The sequence below is a fragment of the Oryctolagus cuniculus genome, chromosome 8, assembly GCF_051225735.1.
Source record: "Oryctolagus cuniculus isolate XC-2025 breed Fujian yellow rabbit chromosome 8, ASM5122573v1, whole genome shotgun sequence".
NCBI classification, from domain to species: domain Eukaryota; kingdom Metazoa; phylum Chordata; class Mammalia; order Lagomorpha; family Leporidae; genus Oryctolagus; species Oryctolagus cuniculus.
The window spans coordinates 103,216,005-103,231,469 of NC_142874.1; positions in this window are offsets into that span (position 1 = coordinate 103,216,005).

A 15,465-nucleotide genomic window follows, 5' to 3' on the forward strand; every position below is an offset into this window, starting at 1 on the left:
ATGTCTGCTAATACTAGCTGATAGAATAAAAAAGAGAGAGAACTTTTATTCTTCTTAATGGTAAAGTAAAACTTTTGACATCATCTTTTTCCAAATATACTTTTCTGTTTTTAAAATGAAAAAAATGATCATATTTTGAATGAGCAAGTGCTATAGTTGCAAACAAATTGTACCAACAATATGTGTGTATGTATATAAATACACACACAGATACATATGCACACACACATACTCCATGTGATTATATGTATGCACATACTCATCTCTCTGCCACTCATTTGCACTAATACTATCATCACTGAAATAGCAGAATTGCCCTGACTTTCACAGCATGTGATTTTATGTACCCACAAAGTTAAATAAAGTGACCTGGGAGGAACAGAAACTTTTCTTGAGGAGGTCCAATGCCCTAAATGAGGATATTTCAAAAGGTTAATTGAAAAGTAAGATTAACCTATAAGTTTATTTTGATGCACATAAGTTTTGAAGTACATAATTTTTCATGTTGCTAATTTCTTATGAACTTTTTAAAGACATATCATATGCATAGATATCAAAAAATACACAAAAATAAACTTAACTTTTCATTTTCATTCTCATGAGTATTTTGATATACCCCCATATTTTCTTAGACAGTGTCTTGGGTAGAATTTTGGGCCATTGGTTATGTTCTGGTTCTTAAAAACAGATGGCAATGATTTTATCAGGAATCTCTGCAGTGGATTATAATGAGAATGATGTAATTTACGAAATCTCAAACTGATTGTTAACAGATGAACAATACAATTGTCTGTAGACACTATTATAAGAAAAAAAATTTAAAAAGGAACACTGGTATACTTTTAACTCTCTTTCTCTTCAGTAATTTTCTTTAAAGCAATTACTCTAGTTAAAGCCATTATGCTTTTGACCTTAACTATAAGTTATTTAGAAATCTGCTAGACCAAGATTACCACAATGCATAATAATAGTCGCATGTGATGCATACTGAAAATATGGTTTCCTGTGCCTTTCTCAACAGGTTCAATCATAATCTCAAGGAGACAATTTAGCAATTTCTGGTTTTAATGAGGGCACACGATACATATTCTCATCAGGTAAATTTGAAGAACACTGATTTAAACTATAGACGTCAAGTAACCTGGAACCACTGTCTACCAGTGTTAAATTCTTCCTATGTATGTTAGAATGAATGATGGTAACACATACTACTCCCTTTTATAGCTTAATACCACATCTGAGAACGATGACTTGCTTAAGTAATGATTGGCAATTATTAGCTACAATAGGTAGAAGCCTAAATTTCAAGATGATTGTGGAGACTTAATTCATCACTTTGGACAGTGTTTAGAGTCTGTTCTTCTCTGTGTCATTCAGGCGAATGTTTTAAAGTTTTTGTAAGGAATTACTTCCCACAGAATCACCTCCCTTTAATGTACAATAAGAATAACCAAATCATACCAAAAATACAGCTTCTTTATACATATTCCACTAATTGTTTTTCTTGTATCAGTACAATGAAAGAAAGGAAAAACACAGATACCAATTTCCAGGTATTAAAATCTCCAAATGGCAGCATTTAAGTGGGCACCACGGTCATAAAATGTATTTGTGGATGTATTTTATCATGACTCTCTCTGTCTCATTTTTAAACATTTATTGAAATGCATCAGACATACAAATAAATGCACATAAGTGTATAGATAAATGAATGAATTTTTTGTCCTCTAGTTCACTCATAACCGACACCCAATTTAATAACAAAACATTATTATCTCAAAAATCAGTGTACACTATTGTCACAGGGATATTTTTTCCTTTACATCTTTTTTTTTCTATCTTAGCCCTAACAACTTCAGAATAAGTGGAAGTGCCTGTAACTAACTTAAACATTGAGGAGATTAAATACGATAAACAGAAGCACATATAGTATATGAACTTCAAAGAGTATTCCTTGATAAATTCCTTTTCCAATGAAAGTTATTTGCCAATTCTGTCATCTATTAAGTAGCATAACCCTCATATGTGACTGGAATTGATCTGCTATTTCAAACTCTCCTTCAAGAAATAGTACTTTTTATAAAACAGACTAGCCATTGTAAACAATTAAACAGTGTAGCTTTCTCCAGAGGATGTTAATGTGGAAAAAAACCCCAGCCCATTCTAAATAATCTCCATAACAGAATGATATTGTCAATACCTGATTTGGCTTTGAAAAGTTGGATAGTCTCCATCTTAAATCTGCTCTGTAAACATAGATTACTACAATAAACTTAGTCTTAGTAAAGCATAGCATTTACTTAGCCATCTGTTATATTTACATAACCAGAGTCCAGGCTGTTCCTGGGGCTCTACAACTTAATCAAGTACTCTATTTACACAGTCATGTATTCTCCAAGAGCTGCCTCTAGTGACAAAGTTTACATTGCTAAATCTATCAGTCACTTCTGGCTACTAGCCCATCAGTTAATAAAATAGGCATGCTAAGCCAGATAGGAAAAAATTTTAGCTAAAATTCCTTTGACTGTCTTAAAAAAATTCTAGTGATATACTGAAATTGACTACTTCTTTATTTTGCTCACTCTTAGAAAAATTTGCAACTATCACAAATTTAACTAAGGTAGTGGCATACCAAAGGGAAAGAGTTGCATTTTCTAAGAGAATTAAAACCCATAAAACTCAATAAAAATAGGTCTGTATTTTATTACCACCAGTAATCCCAAACATTTTCAGTGATAAAATATTCATTCCCTCAAGACAAAGTCATTTGTAATCTCAGTTTTAATTAAAATATTTGGGGTGTTTAATGACAACTTTCATATATATGTCTCTGTAGCATTTATGCATGTATACAAATGCTATCCCAATATTATACAAATATTATCCTACATTTTATTTCTGCACACTTTTATAATAATATATGCTTAGTTAAGTGACTCTAACACATTTATTTTCAGACCTAGATGTGTCTATGTATTTCCCCTTTAAGTAGAACATAATAAATAATCAATAATCATGAAGACAAAGAACAGAACTTGAGGTACATTAATTCTGTCATCCCATGTGACAACTTGGAGATTTTTTTGAATTACTTATATTCTTTAGAATCACTTTCACTTTACATAGCAGTTAAGTAAATAATGCAGGTATTCACATGTAGCCCCCTTCCTAGTATAGTTTCCCTAGAACCAACAACTTGGATTAGTGTGGAATATTTATTACACTGAATATATATATATTCATATATTTATGCATATATACTTATATATAATTTTTAGCCATGTTAGCTAAAGTTTATCATTCAATTAAGTTTCACTCTTTGTATTGTGAAAGTCTGTGTTCTTTGACAAATGAGGACTTTGAAAGCACTGTTATAGGATCAGACAGAATAATTTCCTGTTCTAAAATCTCCTGTGCATAATCTATTCATTCCACCCTCTGCACTCCAAACCATTGGTAGGCACTAACTTTTTATTACCTCTATAGTTTCCCTTTTTGTTCTATTTCATATAATTAGATTTATACAGTATGTGGCCTGTTCAGGCTGACATCTTGGACTTAGAAATTTACATTTGAGGAGGGATTCCAAGATGGTGGATTAAGGAACAGCATATTGTGTTCGGCTAGGGATAAACAGTTTTTAAAAAGTGTTGGAAGTGCACCTCCAGTGGAGAATTGGAGATAAAACTGCACTGAAAATCCTACAAGAGGAAGAGGAATGTCCTAGGCCTGTGTGAGTGATGCAGATGCACAGCATGAACATGAACAATGCGCACAACTGCAGTAGCAAAGAATTAGAGAAGGTGGCAGCTTGGCGACAGAGATGAGACTAGACTGATGCTATGTGTAGTGATACAGATGGAGAGAGATCATGGCATGAGTTTAGACTGGAGCCCTGGGGGTTAGCAGTTGCTAGTGGTTGCCTGCAGATCTGGTGGAAGTATATGGGTACATTTATCTCATTCTAACTTTCCCACAACAGTGTCCATTGCCTGGCTGAGAAAGGGCAGGTGCTATATTGGGCTTGGATGGGAGCTGTGGAAGACTATATACATGCACAGCAATTGGCTGAGACAGGATATTATCTTTGATAGTACTGGTGGCAGGGCTGGGGAGAGAGCAACATTCACCCAGTGGCTCTTGTGATCCAGAGATCCTAGCAGAGGAAACAATATGCAGTCCCCACTGACTTTGAGCCTGTCTGAGAGGTGGCTGGGCAACCATGTAGGATGGTGAAGTACCTGCAGCATAACAGGATCGAGACATGTAGGTGGAGCTGTCTTGGGGAACATTTGACTCTATATTGACTGGATAAGCTGTCAGGGCAGACAGAAACATCTATACCCAGGAACTGTGGCAGCCTGGTGTTGCTGACACCATGGAGACTCAGTGGTGACATGGGAAGGTTTAGGATGTAACTGAGTCTTTGGGAAATTGTTGGGTGCAGCTCCACATTCTTGGAGCTCCTTGGTTGTCTAGAATGGTCATTGAGCAGGAACTGTGCTCACAGTGAGGGCTTGCCAAATCATTTATGCAATTCATATGGTGGCATGGAACACACTGGGGGCTAACACCTGGGCACTGAGATCTACCATGCCCAACTTGGGTATTACCCTGGATACTTGCCACACACTGAAGCATGAACCAGTGCTCCCAGGCCACACCCATCACACACCTCTTAGTGTTCACTGAAAATGCAGACATTCCATTAAGCCACAGGGGCATAGCTGAAACATACAAAACATCAACTGCACAAATTAACTACACAAAGGCCTACAAGCAGAAACTCAAGAAACAAGAATAAGGACTACACCGTAACCCCCTCCAAAGGAACACAACAACATTTTGGTATTAAGATTGTGGAGAAAAAAGATTGAGGAAATCTGGAAACAGAATTCAAAACAATTAATCATAGGAGTGCTAAAAAACAATCAGATAGAAATCCATAACTAAAGAAAACCATACATGACAGAAAGAAAGATTTTCATATATAACTGAGATTTTAAAGAGAAATCAAATATTAGAAATGAAGAATTCAATAGATAAAATAAAAACTGCAGTAGAAAGCCTTAACAACGGGCATAGTAAGGCAGAAGAAAGAATATCTGAACTAGAAGACAAATCTTTGGAAACCTTACAGTCAAATAAAAAGAAAGAAAAGAAAAGAAAGAAAAGAAAAGAAAAACTTAAAAAACAGTATTGGAGATTTGTGGGATACAATCAAAAGACCCAATATATGGGTCTTATTAGTTCTTTAAGGTGTGGAAAGAGAGGAAGGACTAGAAAGCCTATTTAGTGAACTAATTACAGAAAACTTCCCCAATTTGGAGAAATAAAGGGATGTCCATAAAAACTGGTAAGAGAGATAAAGAAAGGCACTATGTAAAGATTAAGAAATCAATTAAGCATATGACTACACACCCAATTATAGGGCACTTGGCTATTTAAAAGATATATATTGCTGGATCTAAAGGGAGACATAGACTCCAATACAATAGTTGCAGGGGACTTTAACATTCCACTCTCATCAATGGACAAATCAACCAGTCATAAAATCAACAAAGAAACAGCAGCAGAGCTAATATACACTATGGATCAAATGGAACTAACTGATATCTACAGAACATTTCACCCAAAAGTTACAGAATACACATTCTCCTCATCAGTGCATAGAACTTTCTCTAGGATAGACCATATGCTAGGCCATAAAGCAAGTCAGCAAATTAAAAATAATTCAAAATCATACCATATATCTTCTCTGATCACAATGGAATGAAGCTGGCCCTCTTCCAGGCCAGCTCTCTGCTGTGGCCCGGGAGTGCAGTGGAGGATGGCCCAAGTGCTTGGGCCCTGCACCCCATGGGAGACCAGGAAAAGCACCTGGCTCCTGGCTCCTGCCATCGGATCAGCGCGGTGCGCCAGCCACAGCGCGCCGGCCGCGGCGGCCATTGGAGGGTGAACCAACGGCAAAGGAAGACCTTTCTCTCTGTCTCTCTCTCTCTCTCACTGTCCACTCTGCCTGTCAAAAAAAAAAAAAGAGAGAGAGAGAGAGAAATCAAAAGCTTTCTGGAAACAAAAGAATAATACAATACATTGCATCAAAAATTATGGGTTACAGCAAAAGCTGTGTTAAGAGGGAAATTTGATGCAATCAGTGCCTACATCAAGAAATTGAAAATGCACCAAATAAATGATTTGCCAATGTATCTCAAGGACCTAGGAAAAAAACAACAAACCAAATGCAAAGTTAGTAGATGAAATGAAATAATTAAAATTAGGGAAGAAATAAACACAATTGAAACAAAAATACAAAAGATCAGTGAAATGAAGAGGGTTTTTTTTTTTTTTTTAAATAACAAAACTGATACACCACTGGCCCAACTATCCAAAAAATAGAGGGTGAAGACCCAAAATCAATAAAATCAGAGATTGAAAATGAAATGTAACAGATACCACAGAAATAAAAAGAGTCATCAGGAATTACTACAAAGATATGTATGCCAGCAAATTGCAAAAACTAGAAGAAATGGATAAATTCCTAGAAAATGCAATCTATCAAAATTGAGTCATAAAACATAGAAAACCCAAAAAGAATGATAAAGAAGACAGAAATTGAATCAGTAATAAAGACCCTCCTACCAAAGAAAAGCCCAGGACTGGATGGCTTCTCTGCTGAATTCTACTAGACTTTTAATTAAAAAGCAATTACCATTCTTCTCAAGCTATTCACAGCAATTGGAATAGAGGGATCCTCCCAAAATCCCTCAATAAAGCCTGTATGACATTAATTCCTAAACCAGAAACAGCAGAGAAAGAGAACTATAGACAAAGTTTCCTCATGGAAACAGAATCAATAAACCTCAGCAAAATATTAGCTGATTGAACCCAACCACACATCAGAAAGATTATTGATTTGTACTAAATGGGATTTATTCCTGGTATACAGGGTTGGTTCAACATGTGCAAATAAATAAATGTGATACATTGCTTTAACAAACTGTAAAACAAAAATTATATGGCTATCTCAATAGTTGCAGAAAAAGGATTTGAGAAAATACACATACATTTATAATGAAAACCGTAAGTAGATTGGGTACAGAAGGAATATTCCTCAACAGAATCAAGGTAATTTATGACAAACCAATGGCCAACATCCTACTAATGGGAAAAAGCTGGAAGATTCCCCCGAAGATCTGGAACTAGACAAAGATGCCAAGTTTCACTGTTGCTGTTTAATACAGTCCTGGAAGTTTTAGCCAGAGCCTTTAGGCAAGAAAAAGAAATCAAAGGGATACAATTTAGAAAGGGAGAAATCAAACTATCCTTATTTGCAGATGACATGATTCTGTATATAGGGGATCCAAAAGACTCCACTGAGAAACTAATGGAACTCATAAAAGAGTTTGGTAAAGTGTCATTATATAAAATGAACACACAGAAATCAGTAGCCTTTGTATACACAATGTCAGGGCTAGAAAAAACTCTTAATATCAGTCCCATTCCCAGTAGCGCCAAAAATAATTAAATATCTTGGAATAAACTTAAACAAGAATGTCAAAGTTCTCCATGATGAAAATTACAAAACACTAAAGTAAGAAATCAAACAAGGCATTAAAAATGGAAAAATCTTCTATATTTATGGATTGGAAAATTCAACATCATCAAAATGTTCACACAAAAGAAATTTACATATTCAGTGCCTACCCAATTAAAATTCCAATGACATTCTTTGTAGATCTAGAAAAAATGATGCTAAAATTCATATGGAAAAACAAGAGACACTGAACAGCTAAAGCAATCTTACACAACAAAAACAAAGCGGGAGCCTTCACAATACTTGATATCAAGACAAACTACAAAGCAGTAATAATCAAAACAGCCTGGTACTGGCACAAAAACAGACTGGTAGACCAATGGAAAACAATAAAAACTCCAGCAATCAATCCATGCATCTACAGCTAACTTGTCTTTGACAAAGGAGTTAAAATCAATCCCTGTAGAAAGGACAGTGTCTTTAACAAGTGGTACAGGGGAAACTGGAACCCTACGTTTAGAAGTATGAAACTAGACCCATACCTTAAACCTTACACAAAAATCTACTAAAATGGATCAAAGACCTAAATATGCGACTCAATACCATCAGATTACTAGAGCACATTGAGGAAACTCTGCTATTCATTAGCATAAGCAAAGATTCTTGGAAAAGACCCCAGAAGCACAGGCACTCAAAGCCAAAATTGATAAATAGGATTACATCAAGCTGACAAGCTTCTGCACTGCAAAAGAATCACTCAGCAAATTGAAGAGGCAACCAATAGAATGTGAAAAAAAAATTGCAAACTATGGAAATGATAAAGGGTTAGCATCCAGTATCTATGAAGAGCTCAAGAAACTCAACAACAACAAAACAAACAACCCAGTTAAGAAATAGACAAAGGACTTGAACAGGCATTTTTCAAGAGCGGAAATCCAAACAGCCAACAAACATTGAGAAAATGCTCAGGATCATAAGGCATCAGGGAAATGCAAATCTAAACCACAGTGAGGTTTCACATCACCCCAGTTAGAATGGCTCGCACACAGAAATCAACAAATGATGAATATTGGCAAGGATGTGGGGAAATAGGTACCCTAATCCATTGTTGGTGGGAATGCAAACTGGTACAGCCACTGTAGAAGAATATATGGAGATACCTCGGACATCTGAATATAGAACTACCATATAATCCAACCATCACACTCCTGGGAATTTACCCAAACCCAAAGAAATCATTAAATGAAAGAGTTATCTGTACTCCCATGTTCCTTTCAGCACAACTTACCATAACCAAAATATAGAATCAACCCAAATGTCCATCAACTGCTGAATGGATAAAGAAATTATGTTGTATATACACTATGGAGTACTACTCAGCTGGGTTAAAAAAAATGAAACCTTGTCTTGCAACAAGGTAGACAAAACTGGAATCAATTATACTTAGTGAAATAAGCCAGTCTCGAAAAGACAGCTATCATATGTTTTCCCTGATCCAAGGTAACTAATAACATACTTGAAATGTACTGTATTGGAGTGAAATAGACATTTTGAGATTTGATGGCTCTGTATAGCCCTGTCTCTTCCATAGAGGGAAATTTTTTTTTGTTTGCTGATTTCTTTCTCTTCATACTATTTATTGAACTCTCAGTTAGTGTAGGGTTTATTGTGTGATCATTAATTAAACTGAAACTAGATATTTGTAAAAATTAAGAGTGTTAATGTGAGAGGGAGGAAGAGAAAAGTTTGGAGTGTGGGCAGGAGGGAAGGTGAGGGTAAAGCATCACTATGTTCTCAAGTCTGTAGATAGATAGGTAGATAGGTAGATCTTTCATATATTCAAGGAAATCCCTGTTGATTTCAATTTGGAGCAAATATATAAAACTCTCTTAAGCTTTTAAGGTTAATATTTTTATGTGTGAACATGATTTTAATTGTTTGAATAAATACATAGTAGCAAAATGTTTAGATTGTATTTTTAGCAACATTTTATTTAGCTTTGCAAGTAACTGCTGAACTGTCTTCCAGCATGGTTTAACCACTTGACATTTTCTCCAGCGATTCATGGGAGTTCTCTGTGAGTTCTCTGTGACTTCACATTCTCATCAATACTTGATATTTATAGTTTTTTTTAAAAAAATATTTATTTATTTTTGAATTGTATACTGACAGAGAATGAGGTTGAGAAAACAACAGAGAGTGAGGGAGAGAGAGATAAAAACTTTCCATGCACTGGTCCATAAGATGGCTACAAGAGCAAACACTTGGCAAAGCTGAAACCAGGAGCCTGGAATGCCGGGACACAAGTACTTGGGCTCGCATCTGTTGCCTTCCCAGATGCATCAACTGAACGTGGATCAGAGATGGAGCAGCAAAGACTTTAATTAGTGCCCAAATGTGATAGGAGTGTTGCCAGTTGTAGCTGAACCCTCTATGCCACAACATTGCCGCAATATTGATTGCTTTTAAAATTTTTTTTTCTGTCATTCTAATAGCTGTGCCATAGTATCACACTGTTGTTTCATTTGTATTTGCTTACTAATACATGATATTTAGTGTCATTACATATGTTTATTTGTCACTTTAGAGATTAATATTTCTAGAGTTTTAGAACCTGGGCGAGGTGTTATGAAACTGGGTCATGACTGGCACCATGGCTCACTAGGCTAATCTTCCGCCTGTGGCGCCAGCACCCCAGGTTCTAGTCCTGGTTGGGGCGCTGGATTCCGTCCCGGTTGCTCCTCTTCCAGTCCAGCTCTCTGCTGTGGCCTGAGAAGGCAGTGGAAAATGGCCCAAGTCCTTGGGCCCTGCACTCGCATGGGAGACAGGAGGAAGCACCTGGCTCCTGGCTTCGGATCTGCACCGCACGCCGGCCATACCAGCCATTTCGGGGGTGAACCAACACAAAGAAGACCTTTCTCTCTGTCTCTCTCTCACTCACTCTCTAATTCTGCCTGTCCAAAAAAAAAAAAAAAAAAAAAAAAAAAAAAAAAAAAAAAAGTGGGTCTTAATAAGACAGAGGACTGAGTTAAACTGGACAGTGCTTCAGACACTATAGATTATAGATTTGGATTGATTTGGAACATATAGTAGGGGATTTGAATGACAATTGATGAGCACAAAAGTTTAGATGGTAAAAGTCTAAATTTCTAAGAAGAACTATTTTATACCAGGAAACATTTACTTTTGTTTCAGTACACATAACATATTCTTAGCATTCTTCTGCTTTCATATTAGGAAACTCCTTAAAATGTTTGGTGTCCACGGAAACTCTGAAGAGAATCACAAAACTTGCAGCTAAAATATAAAATCTGCCATTTGTTTAGAATAGCATGACTAATTGGATTTACAAAGACCCACAAAAACAGCCTTTTGATAAGTAGAACATAGGAATGAAAGAGAACTGGTCACAAAATTATATTATTTAGATTATTTACAAGAAATATTTTCTGACATTTTTCATACTATTTTCCTTGTTTCCCTATCATTCAAAGAGAACAAATAATACGTGTGCAAGCATTTCAAAGGGAACAACAGATGACAGAAATGCCAAAATCATAAATGAAAGCATTATCTGTTAGGTAAATAAATAGTAGCTTCGGGGAGCCATGGATGGAAAAATTTAGTGACCTTGTTGCATGTCAGCAAACCAGGAAAATCTTCTTTCACTACTGCTCACTCCGCATGCCATAGCGGTCTGCTATCTTTAGATTGTAGTTGTATCAAATTTCACCGACTGACAGGCAGTGAGATATGCCTTTTTCTTTTTTGTATTTATGGGTAGCTAAAATTCCTGAGGGGATGAATTACTCAAGATAGTTAAAGATGGTAAGACAAGAAGTAATGGCCTGAAAAATGAAGAGAGAATGCTTAAGCTAGATAAGATGAAGAAATTCTTAGTCATGAGGTCAATGAGGCAATCAAATAGGATACCCAGGGAAGCAGTCAAGATACCATCACTAAACACTCTTCCAGCTCAAGGGAATATTAAAGAGACAAGCTCTGCATGGGAGAATGGGAAATCAGACTTTTAGGCAAGGAAGAAATGATTTCTTATAGATAACTGAGATGAAGCTTTTGAAACACTAGCTTATGCAAAAAAGCTAGTTCCAATTGGAATTAAAATATCATATTTTAAGAATTATACATTTCAAAGTGATTTTTAAAGAGATCACCCCATAATTATTCAATAAGTATTTATGGAGGGTCTAGCATATGCCTGGTACTTTTCCAGGATTATTTAAAATATACACTGAAAAAATCATATAGATATATTGAATATTACTATCTAATAATGTACACTGATGATCTTAGTTGATGCCCTTAAAAATACACATGATTAAAATATGCTAAATGTTTTATTCATCTAGTAGCACACAGTAATAGATATTAGTACTTGATAAAAATATTTCTCTGAAATTGGCACACTCTTTCTTACTTGCTTTAAACAACGCCCATCAAAATTACCTACTTTTTCTTACTGTTTCATTATGCTATTCAACAGAGATAATTAATAGCTCATGCTGTATTTGCACAGATTAATTCCTTTATCTTATAATACTTAAATATAAAACCTATGTTTACAAAGAGCTGTCATATATAAGCAATGCAAGTAGCATTGCATTCATGGATTATATTATGTACTTTTATAGTAAAATATGACATATAATTGATATATAAACCAATGTTATTTAAATTATGCAATTTCCTGGTTGTGGTTTGGGTATATCCTTTCAAACTAATACTGCACTCAAGATAATGAACATAATCACACCCCACAGTACTATTTTGCAATCCTATCTGCTCATCCTCCCTAGACCATACTCATCGTCAGTCAACTGTTGACCTGCTTTCTGTTGTGATAGACTAATATGAATATTCCAAAATTTTACATAATAAACTTTCTTGTCTGGCTGTTTTACTCACTATAATTATTTTGAGTTTCTTCCACATTGTGGAGTGCATAAATGAGTCGATTTCTTTTTTAACTGCGTGGTGTCCCATTGCATAGGTGTATCAGCATTTGCTGGTCCATTAAAACTGCTGATGGATATTTTGGCCATGTTAACATTTTGAGGCTATTACCAATAAGACTGTTGTAAATATGAATACTTCATTTGTTTTCATAATTACCCTGGAGTGGAAAGACTCCAATCTCTAAAGTTCTAGGAAAGTTTTAAATTGTTTATAATTATATTACTTTGCATTCCAACATGGGACAATCTTAAATAGAAGTCTTTTTATATTAGTCATTCTACTAGGTACATAGTGGTGACTCATCATGGTATTAAATGCATTTTCCTAATGACTAATGGTGTTGAATATCTTTTATGTGCATGCTTACAACCCTATATCTCTTTCATGAAGTGCCTGTTCAGATATTTTGCACATGTGTGATGGATGATGATCTTCCAATATTTTATCATTTTCTTAGTATGTTTCCAAAAATAGGACTTTTTAATACTGACAGGGTCCTATTTATAAAAATTTTATTCCATAGATAATATTTTTGTATCTAAAAGATATTGTCAATCTTAAGGTAATACAATTTCTTATTTATTTATTTTAGAAATATTTTGTGTTATGGTTGGCATTCTGGTGTAGCAGATTAAACTACCTCCTGTAACACCAGCCTCCCATATGGGCAACTTGTCTGTGTCCCAGCTGCTCCATTTCTGATCCAACTCCCTGCTAATGGCCTGAAAAAAGCAACACATGATAGCACAAGTGTTGGACCTTAGATACAATGTGGAACACCTCAGAGAAGGTCCTGGCTTTGGTCTGGTTCATCCATAGCATGGCAACCGTTTAAGGCAGTGAAGATCTCTCCCTGTTTCCTTCCCTCCCTCTCCCTGGAACTCTGCCTTTTAAATAAATAAAAACATCTGTAAAAAATAAATATCATTTGTCATATTTTATGCATAACTCTGATATATTTTGAATTAATTTTTGTGTAAAAGTATGTTTATTAATGTTTGTTAATTGTCTGTGATCCCAATTCTTACAGAAACATAAATTGAAAGACCAATTTTTTCTCCAAAGAATTGCTGTTACAAAGGACCCCCCAAAATTGACCATTTCTGTGTGTTTTTGCCTACTTCTCAATTATTTGTTCATTTTTACTACAGTACCCACAGCTTTCTTAAATTAATTAATTTGAGAGCTAGAGGGACAAAGAAAAAAAGAAACACCCAGAGAGAGCTCTTATCTGCTGGTTCACTCCCGCAAATATCTTCAATGGCAAGGGTTGGGCCAGAGTGAAACTGAAATCCAAAAATCTATACAGTTCTCACACATGGCTGGAAGTGACCCAACTACTTGAGTCATCACCTGCTGCCTCTCAGAGGTACATTAGCAAGAAGCTGGAATGGAGAGCTAAGTTGGGTCTCTAACTCTTCACACAGATATGATATGTGAGCATCCCAACTGACAATTTAACCACTAAGCCAAATACTGAACCTCTCGCTGTCTTGATTATACTTGTTTTGCAATAAATCAACTTTGTCTACACAAAGACTACATAAGATTTCTTCTGGGAATTACACTGAATCATTTAATCAGTATGTAAAGATTTAACATTCCACTTACATTGAGATTTCTGCTGAGTGAATGTGTTCTCTCTTAGTATTAAAACTTTTTCTCTAATTTCTTAAGCAATAATTTAATATATATGTATTTCATAACTGACATATTTATCTCTAAGTATTTCTTATTTTCATGCTTTTCAATATGCATTGTTATTATTCCATTTTTTATTTTTATTTTTAGTCTCTTGAAATGAAACACTTGGGTGTTACTCCTGTATCTTAAAAAAAAAAAAAGATTTATTTATTTATTTGATTGGCAGAGTTGCAGAGAGGCAGAGGCACAGAGAGAGAAAAAGGTCTTCCATCTGCTGGTTCACTCCCCAGATGGATTTAACAGCTGGAACTGCACCAATGAGAAGCCAGGAGCCAGGAGCCTCCTCCGGGTCTCCCACACAAGTGCAGGGGCCCATCTTCTACTGCTTTCCCAGGCCACAGCAGAGAGCTGGATTAGAAGTTGAATAGCCAGGACCTGAACTGCGCCTACGTGGTCTGCCGACACTGCAGACCTGGGCTTTAATTTGCTGAGCTACAGAGCCTTCTCTATTACTGTATCTTGAAATACAGCTAAATCTATTTAGTATTTTTAACAGATTTGATACAATCTTTAAATGTCTCTACATAAATTAATATGGTATCAAAATAAAATTTACTCTTCCTTTCCAAAATTGATTTTTTAAAAATTTTTCTTTCTTTTTGCACTGCTTAGAACTGACAGTACAATGCTGGAGAAAAGTTTTGAGAGCAGTCATCCTTTCCTTTTCTTTGAAATTGGCTGAAAATCATTTACCTCTTCAAAACAAAGAATGAAAATGAAAGAAAATCTGTACATTTCCTCTAGCTTCCTTTTATCAAGTTTAGGGAATTCCCATATAACTCAGAGCTTTCACCAGATTGATTTATTTTAATCAATGTAATATGCATAAATATTATATTAGAGTACTTTCTATAGTGATTTCTGATATCAGAAGTGTTGTTCAGAAGTCCAGCAGTGTGAGACTCTATTGGAACACATGGACAGTATTTATAGAATTTGGAGTGACATTACCACTTGAACATTAGCTTTAACAGTCTTTATGTGTCTCACACATAACCAGAATGCCACAGAAGAAAAATTGGCTGCAATAAAAAAGGAAAACTGAAAATCAGATGTTATGCTTTTGCATATACCATCAAGACATATTACATAGATAATAAATATCAAAATTTGCTTGACAAGCTTACAAATATTTTTATTTGTAATGTTCAATATTCATGTGATTGTGGTAAATGAGATATTTTCAGAAACAGCCATTAAGACTGCAAATTACTGGCTGGCGCCGCGGCTCACTAGGCTAATCCTCCGCT